General features: G+C 31.9%; 1 protein-coding gene across 1 annotated transcript in view; it reads right to left on the reverse strand.

Annotated features, from left to right (window-relative positions):
- The window catches only part of LOC115890756 (cystinosin homolog), a 40,806-nt gene extending 28,206 nt beyond the window's left edge, over window positions 1–12,600 (reverse strand). The window contains exon 1 of the mRNA XM_030911079.1: window positions 12,364–12,600. The gene's annotated coding sequence lies outside the window, so the exon portion shown is untranslated. The remainder of the gene's footprint in view (window positions 1–12,363) is intronic.
- Between the last annotated feature and the right edge of the window lie 2,993 nt (window positions 12,601–15,593).

Here is a 15,593-nt window from a genome sequence, read left to right on the forward strand (position 1 = left end):
ATATTTTTAAAAAATCTTAAGATATGTAAAAACACAAAATAAAATATACGTGTTTAAGCGTTTTTTCGGAAACTTGACCGTTTTTTAAATAAAAAATATTGTAATATTTGAGGGTGGTTTCACTTCCTTGGAACTGTACACCTGTACACCCTAGAATCAACCTGTATGCCAAAATTGAGCTTCTTACGTTGAGTGGTTTGAGCAGGATCGTAATTAATCAGTGAGTCACTTAAGGATTTTATATATTAGTATAGATACAGTTCCCACCAAATCTGTGGTTTGTGCAATTAAAAATATTCAGCATGTTGAAAGATCGCAGACCTCATCTCTTCGATGAGATCTTTATTGAAGCCGCCACTATACGTTGAGATTTTATCTCAGTCGAAGGACTGTATAGGGTGGGTCAATTTGGACGGTTATAAAGGGAAACACCTTTTCTATAAGATATAGACGAAAACTAATATCGGTGTCTGGAGCTTAATTTTTATCAAAAACATGATGGTGAAAACCGCACATCGATATCTGTTACGACGCACCGCTTCAGAACGCTGAAGTTATCAGCAAATTTTTGCTTAGAGGAATTTCGAGAATAATTGAATAGCTAACCAAGTTCCCAGCCGTTGGCCGTCGAGGCCGCCGGACTTGGTGCATATGGATTTTTATCTTTGCGGAAGAATAAAGGTTCTTATTTTTAAACTGTAATCCAGACAAGAATTAGAACTAATTAGCGCTTATGCGAGGGTATCTTTCACCCCCACTGAGTTAATGAATATGACGAGCAGTGTTCAAAAACGGCCCCGTCTCTCCATAACAGAAGACTGTCAACATGTCGAAAACTTGTAGCAAAATCTCGTGTCTTGGTTTCCTATTTATTTTTATTGCAAATATTATTTTCGTTTAAGTTGCTGCTCACAGTTAGAATTTTTTTGCATTACAGCCGGCGCCGTTCAAAGCCTACTCATTCAAATTGCGCGAATTTTTAAAAACTCTATATCTTGAAGAGGAATCGAGCAACATATCAAGTAAACTATTTTTTTGGATGGTAATTTTAAATACTTTTCAATGAAATAAAGATATACAAGGTGTCCCATATAAAAAATCAAATTTTCTGTTGATAATTCTTAAGTTATTAATTTAAAAAAACTTATACATAAACCATTAAATTCTACGTAAAAAGGTGATTTGGAAATGTTTTCACAAAAATACAAAATTTTCCATAGCAAAAAAGTTACAGCGAAACACCCGGTAAATCCGAAACGGTAACAGATATCGACGTGCGGTTTTCACCATCATTTTTTTTATAAAACTTGATCTTCAGACACCGATATTAGTTTTCGTCTATTTATTATAGAAAAGGATGTTTCCATTTAAAAGCGTCGAATTTGACCCACCCTGTACAGTTCAAATCTCTCAGATATCGTTACGTGTAGGGATATTTTTATGCACGATCGAACTGTGAATACAGACCTACAAGGTGATTTCCTAATTTGAAATATATTAAATAAATCAAACATATCCGGTTTTTTTTTCAGAAGTATACTCATACTCAGTCACGTTGATTATTTTTGTTTGTTTTATACAAAAATAATTATTTATGCAAAATTATTTATGTAAAATTTTATATACCATGTCCTAAATTTAAGATTACCACAATTTTTTTAAATTCCCTTAAATGCTGTATCAAGTTGTAAAATCTACGTCAATGTCACTTAAAAGATAATTAACGAAACATATTATAATTATGTAATTTGTAAAAATTAACCCAACTCAAGTGCTTCCCTTCGTCACATGAAGCCTTTCAAGGAGAGTATCAATAATTAAACATTGGCTAAACAAAAAAAATTGTGTATGCACTAAGTTTGCATATTTCAAATGAAACTTCCTACTAACAGCTATTAAATTGAAAGATGTTAAGGACATGTTTGAACAAGTGACATATAATGCTGTTTTAATATAAATGTTATTTTCAATTTAATTCTGTAATCTGTACATTTTCTGTTTTCTCAATTGCCTGCAAAATTTTGTGGAATACCACCCAAAATACACACTTTTATGCAAATGCCTAATAGTTAACGCCCCTTTTTATTTAATGTGCGAAGAAAGTTTGAACCTAACCAACCAGGTGGATGACACTTCTTATGGGAGAACTGGCAATGGTTCAAAACTTGACTACAAGCGATTTTCTAGGAATCTTCCTTACCGATAAATTATTGACAAGAGTGACAGATAAAACCTTGACGTTTTTGCAGTAATTGAGTTCATCTCTTTTTCTTTCTAAAGCGTGCGTTGAAAAGAGACAAAAGCCATTTTTGGTGATCCATAATTTGTTATTCGAACACCACTGTTGACTTGTCGCCATTTTATTTCTTTTGTTTACACGCTGCAGTTTGCTTTGCAAATTTAAACATAAATTATTAAGGCAAATATAGGTTTTTGATAAAACTCCTCGGACTAATGTGTAGGTAAGTGTTGATAAATAATTTTTTTTCATCTTAACATGCTTATTATCATTCTCCTGATTTAGGTGACAGAAAAGGATCATCAAATCAAACTGAATTTTATATTTTTTTCATCCCAGGACCGATAGTAAAATATATATTTTATGGATACCTTCCTAAATATCAACGAGATGAGCCATCGGAAGAAAGGGACCATAGTACAAAACAGAAAGGTGATCTTTTTTCTTTCCACTTAGGATATTGAAATTATATACTGTATTTATAGTCGTGTTCGGCATTATGCTCTGAGAAATATAGATAAACAAAGAACAACAGATATAAAGCATCCCAGAGAAAAAGAGAGGAAGTACCTGTACTCTCTCTGATATTTGTGAAAGTTACTGTAAAGTATTGTTGTAAATGTCATCTTTTTGATCGACCTGAAAACTTCGAGCAAAAAGATAAAAAACACTTTCAACAATACCCTGACAGATATCAGAGACGATACAGATTTTTCCTCTCTTTTCCCCTGGAATACTTTTAATTTATTATTCTTTGTTTATCTAGATTTCTCAGAGCACTTTGAACGAACTCAGCTTGTATGTTTGAAATAATCATCCAGTTGGCTTAAAAATGATGATCGATGACATTTCCCATATAATTTTACTTTCAAAATTATGATATAGGTAAATCTTTATTTCAAAGCCATCTATGACGCCATTTTTTTCAGTTTTGTTATAATTAATTTTGACTCTTGATCTGTACTTGTAACATTATTCTTTTAATTTTATTAATTTATTGTGGTGAAATTAATTTCTGTTAAAAACTAATATTTTTATAACTTTTAAATTTTTTTGTTAAAATAAATTAGGGATTCTTGGCATACCTAGTTTTCATATTTACAAAAACATATGTTACATATTTTTGGATTTTAAAAGCACTAGAACTTAAATATATTCAGTAATATATTTATTTGTTAGGTATATTTCATATTAAAATTAAGAAAAATACAGAATAAAAATTATAATAGGAATTTTTCTTATCGTTTGATCAACAATAGAAAACGATATATTTTATAAAGAGGATAGAGAAGTTATTCAGGTTTTGAAGGAAATAAACAATATTTAATGTACAGGGTGGCTCGAATTCGACACTCATCATTGGGATTTCGGAAACCGTAAGATATATACAGGATCGGTTAAATGGAGGCAAAGTTGCGCGATTTGATGCTCAATAAAATGCCGTAATGCATTTTGAAAAATTCCGAATACTTCCGAATATATTCGAAAAAAAAACGGAATTTTCAATTTTGTTTTCTATTGTTTCCTGGCTTTATTTGTTAAGCTACGGACCTGATTTATTTTTCAATTTAATTAAATCCTTTTATCACTCTTAAAACACTACATATAGTCACTTTGATATTTTCCGACGTTTCGTACAGAAAATTCCATCACCAGAATATTTTATGCAAAAAAAAATAAAAAATAGAAATACAATACGGCATTTTATTGAGCATCAAATTGCGCAACTTTTCTTCCATTTAACCGATCCTGTATCTCTTACGGTTTCCGAAATCCCATTGATTATCGAAATTCGAGCCACCCTGTGCTTTATTACATAATAAAGTACATTAAATATTGTTTATTTCTTTCAAAACCTGAATAATCTCTCTATTTTCTTTAAATATATCGTTTTCTATTGTTGATCAAACGATAAAAAAAGTTCTTATTATAATTTTTATTCTGCACTTTTCTTAATTTTCATATGGCCTATACCTAACAAATTAACATTATTGAATATACTTAAGTTCTAGTGTTTTTAAAATCCAAAAATATACATATGTTTTCGTAAATACGAAAAGTATGCCAAGAATCCCTGATTTATTTTAACAAAAACGTTAAAAGTTCTAAATTCCGGATTAATAATGTCATGGCAAAAACAATGAATAATCCCCTTGTGTACTATACATAATATTTAACTATAATAATTATAGTTAATTAATTTTATTAATTAAAATTATTTTAATTAATAAAATTAATTAATAAATGTATATATGCTCTAATTAATAATGGATACTTATAACGATAAATATTATTAATACTTTTGACAACACTTAATATTTTTGAGATTTTTTTTTCATTGCCAAGAGACTACGATTATGAAAATAACTTTGATATAAATATATATACAGACCGGACCACCGTAGTAGTAACATAGGCAGAATCGGACGAATTAGCGTATACCCGTCCGCCGGATAAAAAGCAGGCGAAAAAATGCGATAAAATAAAAATAGGTAGATATGTGATAAGACTGTTTCATAATTTGTATTTATTCGTGTTTTAATAGCCAAAACGAATACATAGATTCTCGCTACAGTTCTCGTGTAAAATTTATTTTTTAAGTAAAATAATCGACGTTTACGAAGTTCGTGAGAAAATTCAAATTGTAAAATGGTATTTCCAAAATAGGTCTTATCGGGATATACAAACAATTTTTCCACAAACTTTTGTAAACAGGCCAATTCTATCTTTACCTACTATATCAAGAGTTATTAATAATTTTGAAACACATGGGTGCTTGTCCCCACAAAAACACAATGTTGATGTGTTGATTAATGAAGAACATGAGTTAAAGCAAGTGTTTAACCCTATGGTTTAACCGTTTAATTAGTGGTCATGGAACTATTTTGTGATCCGCTAGATAACCAGATCTTTCTCCCAATGATTTCATTTTGAGAGGTTATGTAAAACCCCAAGTGTATGGTCATAATAGGGCTAATAATCTGGATGAGCTTCAAGTAAAAATACGAGAGGCTTTCCAAACTATTAGCCCTAATATGTTAGCCAATGTCAGACGGGGATTTTACGACCGCCTAGGCTTCTGTCTAGCACAAGAAGGTGGTCTTTTTCAACACTTGTTATAACTTTTTTTTTATTTAGAGTAATATTTTAGTTTTTTTTTGGTTTGGTTTGGTTGGGTTTAGAGAATTTATTTATTTTTAGTTTTGGCTTGTAAACACACTCAAATAATAAAGATTTAAGTATTTTTATTTTAAATGTTACCTTAAGTGAAGGTAAACACTTAAAATGAAAATAGTAAATACTCGGCACTCCTCGCGTCGTATTCCTAGTCTGTCACGACCGACCCGTCCAAGCACAACTGCAACTTCGTACTGCCTGACTAGCCGACTAGCCGGCACTGAATCTCGAGTACGAACGCAAATTGGGTAAACGTAAATTCGTCCGGCAACTTGCTATGTTACTAGTAGCCTGGTCTTCTCTGTATATCATAACTCAAGGATTCCTATACTTCACATTTACTATCGATTGTTAAAAATCTATAGCTAAAAAAATGTGGTATTTAGCTATATACGTTTCTCATTCTTTAATGCTTCCAATTAAAACGAAACTATATTTTCTGAATGAAAAATACATGCCTATAGTTCATATCAAATAAACTTTTAGTCACGTGATTAAGCCTGACCGGCACAGCGTTGCCAACTTTTACATATTTTCTTTTAATCAAAATATTTTAGGAAACAAAAATGAATAATAAATATGAAATAATAATATTAATAAATAATATTTTCTTGCCTTTAGCTGTGTATTTTTCCTAATTTCGAAAAATCGGAAGTAGAGAAAAAATTAAAAAAAAAAATGTAAAAAGAAAATTGTTTTGCTTGTCGTTTACCATCTTTTGACGGGAGATGCACTAATATCTCACCGACACTTTACGACATCGTCTGTTGATATAGAGGAAGTTTTGCTTGCCGTGTCGGTGAGAACCAGCCCCTGGACAGCCCACCTGATGAAGGGTAGGCCCAGAAACCGGTTGTGGGAGTGGAGCTTGGTTCCCCCCTTTACGACAAGCGAAACAATTTTTTTTACTTGTTATTTTTTTTTTAATTTTTTCTCTACTTTCGATTTTCGAAATTAGAAAAAATACACAACTAAAGGCAAGAAAATATTATTTATTAATATACACAAAGCTGTAAGAATTTTGTTCATTTCATATATATATTTTGTTCATTTCATATATATATATATATATATATATATATATATATATATATATATATATATATATATATATATATATACACAGTTATGTTTACATCAACAAAATTCACTTTCTTAACATCGCTTAACGGACATAAAAAGCCATTACTACCGCTTTCCCCTTCAAACTATTCTAATAAAGTTGCGATGAGTTTTTTACGGCTATTAAGTTATCTTGTACCCACTTCGCATTAAAAGAGGTTCTAAAAATGACAATATTCGTCTCCAAGCTCTGCTAGTAAACATTTTTAAGCTTAAAGTATCCAAATACTATTTATTTAAACCAAAAACTGGGTAATATAAAACTAAAGTGTCAAAACGAATGACAATGTCAGGAAATAAATAGATAAGTGTGGCGAGTTACCATTTTTTCAAACAAAGCTACCACCTGAATTCCCAGCGCGAAATTTAAATTCCAGTTAGTCAGCCTGGCGTCGAATATGTTCATGGTTGGCAACAATGAATTTGAAAATCGCGCCCTCGATTACGTAACTAAAAGTTGAATTGGTATCAAGTATAATCAAGTTTAAAAGAAATCATAAAATACAGTACTTATTTTTTTGAAAAATTAAAAGTTACTGTTAACAAAATAAGTATTATAAAATTATAGATAAACTAGCGTGTAATTCGTTCGCGTCGAATTAATCATTTGTAATGGTGATGATAAAGCAAAGCAATAATTTCCATTAACATACAAACTGGATAAAATTTTCTCACATTTATGTCAGCATGAGAAAAACAATATGGCGAAAGTATTATATAACTTGGTAATATTTGAGGGCTGGTTTCATCTCGTTGGAATTTGACTTTTGAAAAATCCGATTGCCAAAAATAAGCTTTTTACGTCAAGCAGTTTAAGCAGAATCGTGGTTAAGAAATTACCCAACTTTTTGGAACACCCTGTATGATTTTTAAAAAAAATTCAAAATATGTAAAAAAACTAAATAAATTATGCTTGTCCAAGCGTTTTCCCGAAAGACTAACCGTTTTTTAAATAACAAATATTGTAATATTTGAGGGGCGTTTTCACCCTCTTGGAATTTGATATTCGAGAAACCCCTCCTTATCGAACCTCTACACACCACAGTCAATCCGTTTGCCAAAAATCAGCTTTAAACGTCAAGCAGTTTAAGCAGAATCGTGATTACTCAATGGTCATATTTTATGAAACACCCTGTATAAATTTATAAAAAATCTTAAAATATGTAAAACAACAAAATAAAATATACGTGTTTAAGCGTTTTTTTGGAAACTTGACCGTTTTTTAAATAAAAAATATTGTAATATTTGAGGGGTGGTTTCACCCTCTTAGAACTGGAATTTCGAAAAATCCCTTCTTATCGAACCTCTACACCCTAAAGTCAATCTGTTTTCCAAAAATCAGCTTTTTACGTCAAGCGCTTTAAGCAGGATCGTGATTAATCAATGACCAGATTTTTCGAAACACCCTGTATACATTTTTAAAAAATCTTAAAATATGTAAAAAAACAAAATAAAATATACGTGTTTAAGCGTTTTTTTGGAAACTTAACCGTTTTTTAAATAAAAAATATTGTAATATTTGAGGGGTGATTTCACCCTCTTAGAACTGGAATTTCGAAAAATCCCTTCTTATCGAACCTCTACACCCCAGAATCAACCTGTATGCCAAAATTGAGCTTCTTACGTTGAGTGGTTTAAGCAGGATCGTGATTAATCAGTATGTCAGTCACTTAAGGATTTTATATATTAGTATAGATATATCAAAAAAAAATATTGATTTGCATTTTTTTAATTATTTTTTCTTCAATTTGGGGAAAAATAATTTAATAAACATCAAATCAATTTTTCTATGCTTGTTAAAAACCACTGTGACCTAAATATATACCATGAAACCTAAGTAAAACTATATCATATTACTTTTAATGATATTATCGTGTAACTAATATCCTCTCTTTTACATGTAAATAATATTTTTTTATTATGTTTAGTGAAAAATTTTAAAATGCAACCCACAAATGAGGAATTTTTGCAAGAAACTTACCGAAAAACTAGTAACTTTGAAAAATGGATAAAAAATCATAAAAATAGTACAAGTACATGTGAAAAATTTAGTTTTTATTGGTATCTGAAAAAATTTAAAAAAAATTGGCCACCTGGGGTCGCGTCCGATGGGAGTTTGGAGTTCCCCACACGGATTTTCTCAAAATCGGACTACGGAAACACCGAATATCTCAAAAACTGCCACTTTGACTGATTTTGATGTTATTACAAATTTTGTTGCAAATGTTATTCCTAATCTTAAATTGAAAACCGCGTTTCGCTAGCTACTGTAATTTTGGAGTTACGATTTTTTTAAATTTTTAACCCCCTCCCATATCCCCTTACCAACCCCCCACCCCCACCAAAAACTAATAGCCAGATTCTCGGGTGCCACAGTATTTTTATGCCAATTTTTTTGTTTGTTTTTGAGTTATCGTGTTACAGACGGACAGACAGACAGACAGCATGAAAATATTTTGTATTTAGGTCATTTATGACCCAAATAACTCATTTTGAGTGAAATTAAAAATTTTTTTTTGCCGATATTTGTTGGTTTGGTCGGCTAAAATACTGTTGTAAAAAACGTGAAATTTCTCTTTATTTTTCTGCTACCATAGTCCGTATCCCCAACTACATAGTTCCCAGTCGCAGTTCCATTCATTATTTTAAGTAGTATTATTTAAAAAATTGTAGTACAAAAAAACTCTTCATCTGACAATGACAAACAAACATTGGTATGTCCACAGCACACGCAAGGACATACTTATGTGTATTTGTTTACCGCCAAAGGACATACAGCACATAGAAAGTCTGAGGTATATTCTCCATTTAATTCGAATGAAATAAAATGTAGCAATTTCGCAATTTTTATTTCTTTAGTCGAAAGCTCCAGGGCCGGCTCTAGGGGTGAGGCGGCGAGGCAACCGCCTCAGGCGGCGCACAGTGTAACGAAAACTAAAATAGTGGGACATTGGCATTTTTCTTCAGTTATCACTATTCTTGCTGACATTTTTTGACAAAAATTAAATAATACGACTAGGAATTTTTGCTACAGGGCGAAAAAAGTAAAAAAAGGCGTAATGGAAGGTCAAAAAATTACGAAGTTTTATAAAAGGACTTTACAGGTATATTTTTTTATTTACGAAGAGTTTATAGCTCTTATGGACCACAAACGTTAACTAAAAATAAATTATTAATATTAGTCAAACATTTACAACCCCTAATATTAATCAAAACAGGATCTATTCCACAGAAATAATAGAATCGGCGACAGGGAGAGAAAAAAAAATGATTGTTGTAATTTTTTTTCTGGTTAAGTGATGTCTTATTATGTAAATTAGAGAAAACATAAATCTGTTCCATTAAAGCAAAGAAGGTGATAGGAAGTGGATAAAATGAAAACTACATTTATTTAACTCGGTACTGTCTTTATTATACCGGGTGCGTCCCAAAAGTGGCTCATCCCCATATTTTTTTTTATATTTTTAAATAAAAAAAACAAGATTTAGTATGTTAGTATATGACATAAATTAAGATTGATTGTCAATTTGACAGTCAATTGTTTTTGGTCACTTCCTGTTTCACCGGAAATGACTATAACTTTTAATTTTTATACGGCACCCTCGGTATATTTCTACTTTATTCGATAGAAAATGACACTCTGAATAGAATGGCATATCATATGTCAACTTTTGACATTTTCGCATATTGTTTAATTGTAATTGTAACACGCGCTTCATAACGACAATTTGGCTCGAAATACCAAGTGTGTGGTATCAATATATTCATAAGAAAATGCTTTTTCCAAATATGCTAATGAGTCGCCCTTGTTCCGTTTGAAAAAAATGACATATGTATAATTAAAAATGCGATTTGTACATCTTTTAACCTGCCTAGACAAGACACGAAACCTATTAGACGATCAAAACTATTTTTCCAAGGCTCCTTGATTAAAACTTAGTGTTTTTAACAACACCATGGCACCCTGGATTGACATTTAAAATACGATTTGTTTTTAAGCGACAATGTCAAAAGTTGACATATGATATGTCATTCTATTCAGAATGTCATTTTTTATTGAATAAAGTAGCAATATACCGAGGGTGCCTTTAAAAATCAAAAGATGTAATCATTTCGGTGAAACAGGAAGAGACCAAAAACAATTGAATACGTCAATAAATCCTAATTTATGTCATATACCTACTAACATACAAATCTGTTTTTTTATCTGAAAAAATAAAAAAGTTATAGGGGACGACCCGGTATATTAAAAAATATTGTTTCATAATATAATATCATTTTAAAATTCTTGTACGTTATTTTAGATTCTGAAGATAATTTTAAAATAAACCGTAATATATTTTTAATAAAAACATTATTAATTATTAACAAGGTTATAATTATGATTTTGTTACAAAAACCTTTATATAAATGATTATGTAAGAGAAAAAAATCAGATTTTACATTTTACTAAAATATTATCTAAATAAGCGCCTTTCTACAACAACGCCACTGATTCCCAATGGGTAAATTGAGTTGCCTACCGGTCGAAAGTCGTTTCAAGACTTAAATGGATTATTTAAGTCAAATTTCTTGCAAATTTGGCACTGGCGAACCATATTTTATAGTTCTTGAACAGAAAAAGTAAATAAAATAAACACTTAAGCCCCGTTCTCAGAACTGCGACTGTCGCCAGCGACACGACAAAAGAACCAATCAGATTTGGACAAAATTCAAACAGCTGTCAATTTTAAATTTAGTACAGCTCCCATTGGTCGTTTGAAGTGTCAATCAGTGTCGCTGTCGACACGACGCGGTTCTGAGAACGGGGCTTTAAGGACTACAAGCATAGAAAATGCGTTAATACAACCGAGGAGATAGCGGCAACAAAGCTTTACCGCACACGTGCGACACGTACTACAAGGTAATAAATGAATGAACAGGCGACCTCGCCTCTAATCGGTGTTACCATATTGTAAAGAACTTATCCTTTTCAAATAGTGTCCGACTTATAATTTAGTAGTATAAGGACTATTTAATACATCTATGGAATATTAAAACCTACTATATAAAAATGTAGTATTAATATCTCAATATATGTGTATAATAAGAAAAAAAATATTGATAATATTAAAGACGTGACAACATAGGCTGGATGAGGAAGGCTCGGTCGACTGTACCCAGAAGTAAACATGTGTACAAAAAAGATTGTTTGACTGCGTTGAGATGTAAATAGTGTAGTCTATATTTTATTTTAAGTCTATGTTCCGTGCAGTCTTCTGGTCGCAACGACCAACGGACGGCCAGGACGTTAGTGTGCGCTATCTGATTTGATTTAATGGTTTTAGAGGTAGGTGCGGCCTGGCCGGTGCGACCTGGTCGTCAGTGTGTTTGAGCCCTTTATTAAAATATAAAAACCACGCAGCTTAACACCCTCCACAAAGAAAAGCTAACCAAAGCAACCCAAATGCTCAAAAAAAACTGTATGATTCAACAATTTTTTTGTCTTAATATGCTCTATTTACAGTAATCTTTCTAAGAAAACAAAGAAAAATGTGAAATTCCGAGGTACGTAAAGTTTACTAGAACCTAACTCTGTGTATGTAGTTTGCAATGCCACCTTTGGTTTAAATTCTTAAAAAAAATGGAGTAAGAATTAGTAAGTCTACTCCTCAAATAAAAGTCATAATTATTCAAGAACTGGTTTCACTGGCACATAGAATAATCCGCGTAATATACATATAGATGCGCATCTAAGGATAATATTAACGCAACTATCAGATTTATTTCGATACACCTATCAAATACTTATTTTTAAAAGTAATTAACACAAAAAAACTACTTACCTAAAATTCTATACTAATAAATAAATCAAAAAATAAACTTTTAAAAAAAAATAACGGCCAAGAGAATATAAAAAATACTGAACAAAACAGCCGGTTTACATTTAAACGAAATGGAGGTTATGTTTGTTTATGTTTACCGGAATTGAATTGACCGGTCTCAAGCGAGGCCGCCTCTGTGAATCGCGACTGAATACTGATTGATAAAAGACCGTCACTCCTGCAACGCATCGACGTTTTGACCGCGAAAATCCACGATAATCGCTCGCAGGAACAAGTTTGATTGGCGGTGTGCTACGAGGGAGTCTTAATAGGTATAGTTCTAATGAGTTAATTAGAGATATTCTTTCTGCAAGTCATTATTCGGAATATATATGTTAGTTTATTAGAGTGGAGTCCGTGAGGGGCACAAGGGCAATGAAAAAACTAATACCTGGCATACTAATTTGGTATTATTTGGTAATAAACTGGTATTAGTTGGTAATAAACTGGTTTTATTGGGTATTAAACTGGTATTAAACAGGTATTTTGTTGGACATCTGGCAACGCTGGATTAGACGCACGTGGCGACGGCCGGAAAGCTGATTGCATCATTTATCATTTCTAACTGTGATTTCTAATTTCTAGCCCATTCGCATTGAAAATGAGCCGCCTTCGCGCTTTTTACACGATCAAAAATTTTTGGTGTTGACCTATTTTATATAAAGTATTTTAAAGTTTTTATATTTAGTGTCCAAGGTATAAGTACATAACAATAAAATAATACCTAATAATAAACTTAACAATAAAATATACCTTGTTAGGTATATGGACTATTTGAAAAATAGGTTATTTTATTTTATATTTTTCATATATTTATTGCCAAGCTTGCAATTTTTCAATGTATAAAAATGGTTTTTACACAAAAACGGTACATAACGTCATACAAAAAAATGTCGAGAAATTAAAGAACTCGCATCATGGAAACATAATATGGATCTCGTTAGAATTTTTTATTTTCCTTGTGCATATAATTATATTTTTGAGCTTATAAGTAACAAATAGCGCAAATAACGAAAAATAAATTACTTTTTATGTCTAGTTTTTATTTTATAAATTTTTGAAGTATCGATGTTAATGGAACCGTTAAAATGACTTTTTAAACGTGTCATGACAGTAGCTTTATTCGAGTTCTCAAAAAGTACGGTTCTAGAACGGTTCAAAACACTGGCACAATATGATTTTTTGCAACTTTTGACATGAATGATTGTCGTAATTAGACTGTGCGATTGTTTTAAACCGTTCTAGAACCGTATTTTTTTGGAACTCGAATTAAGCTTATATGTTTTTCTGACCTAATGGTCGTACCCAAGTAGCATTTGGACGTTATCTAACGTCGGGTATACGTCGCGTTCAATAAACCCGACGTCGGGTACCAACGTCGGTTCGACCGCCTGACGACCCTTATTTGCACCTAAATGGGGAATACAGATTCGGGTCGCCTCGACGTCGGTATCTGACCTAATAGGAAATGTAATTCTACCAATTACCAACGTCATATTACGTTGGATTTTAGTTACTTAAAATTCGTCGCTAAGCACTTACGTTACGTTTGGTTTCATATTCGCTACCAAGAATACATAAAAACCTAACCAAACTACCTAATTACAAATTAATTCATAATCACTCCTCGAATATAACTATAAGTGCCTATTTAATTTCATATTATAATAATTCTGAATCATTAATCCAGACATCAGTTTTATCAACGGAAGTCACTTTCTTGATATATCTGATACTCCGGAAAACAACGAGCGCCTTCAAAATTAGGTAGATTTATGAAATAAAAATATCTATAAAAAAGTAACTCGCAAAATATTTTTTTAATTTTCTAGCTGGTTTAATCATAAAACTGTACTGTGGTTCCCCCCAAACTCAACCTTATCAATATTATTCTACTAGAAATCGAAATGTGAATATAAATTTTAAAAACAAAAAACGATTTTAAAATGGCTGACAATCGGATACTTGTTAAGACTGGCGGATTTCTGTGTCCGATTTAATATGAACTACCAATATACCAATTCCGACCGGGTCTTCAACATTAGTCGTCTCACACGACCGAAGTCATCAAACCGGATGACCGGCAATCGTATTATGACGTATATAATTCCAACGTACGCTACGTAACCTCACTTTGCGTTTTGCGTATCAGTGATTTGTGCAACTATATTTTAGTCTTTGTTTTCTCGTTAAAAAAAATGGGCAGCTACTTTTTTAAGCCTAACCTCACATGTCGGAGGAGGATGGGGTCTGCTGGTATCCTAAGCTAAAAAATGAAATTAAGATGCACCAGTGTAATGCAGCATCTCTTCCGGATAATAAGCATTTACGGGTGGAGGCGAGACATCACTACTACCATTATTATTTTGCAAAAGCCTCGACCTCTTTCTGTAAAATGTAGATGAATGTCTAAATGCCTTTTTAGTGTTTTTTAGGCATAATAAAAAAATTAGGTTTGTTTACGAAAACTTTTTATTAGGTTATGTTCATGATGTTCATTAGGTCGCAAATGCTACTTAATGGGTTGAATTTACGGACATAAATAGAGATACGTAAATTAGGTTATAAATATGAACATAAAATACAACAAAATATAATTGGACGTTAGTTTAGGGATTATCAGTGAGACGTATCCTATTCGGACAACGGGTAGACGTCGGGCTAGTTCAAGTATATGTACGTCGTGCAAGCCAACGTGGGAACGACGTTGGGAAATTAATAAAAATGGTACGTTGTTATTTTGTACGTCGACAGATCGTTGGATTTACCGACTCGGATCCAACGACGTCGCTTTTAATAGGAAAGCGACGTCACAGGTCGTATAACGAGCACCCGACCTAAATTTGCACAAAGTCTGACGTCGCTTCAGGTTAGATTTAGTTCGAAGTCAGATAGATGCTACTTGGGTAGTTTGACATGAATAGGCCAAATATCTTAAATTCTTTAGATACTAAAAAGAATAATACTAATTTGGTATTTTTGGTTCTAATTTGGTATTTTTTGGAAATAATTTAAATAAAATTGGTATTTATTGTACATCATTTTTGGCAACGGTTTGCCCCTCGTCTTTCCTATTGCTACTTAAGCTTGATTTTCATGCATCCGTTATCTGACGACATGACGATACGATATTAATATTATTGGCTGAATTTAAAGATTTTGATTGGTTAGAAAATTACGCAGTTTGTAAA

Source organism: Sitophilus oryzae, unplaced genomic scaffold, assembly GCF_002938485.1.
Source record: "Sitophilus oryzae breed Bouriz unplaced genomic scaffold, Soryzae_2.0 scaffold_910_pilon_pilon, whole genome shotgun sequence".
NCBI lineage: Eukaryota > Metazoa > Arthropoda > Insecta > Coleoptera > Curculionidae > Sitophilus > Sitophilus oryzae.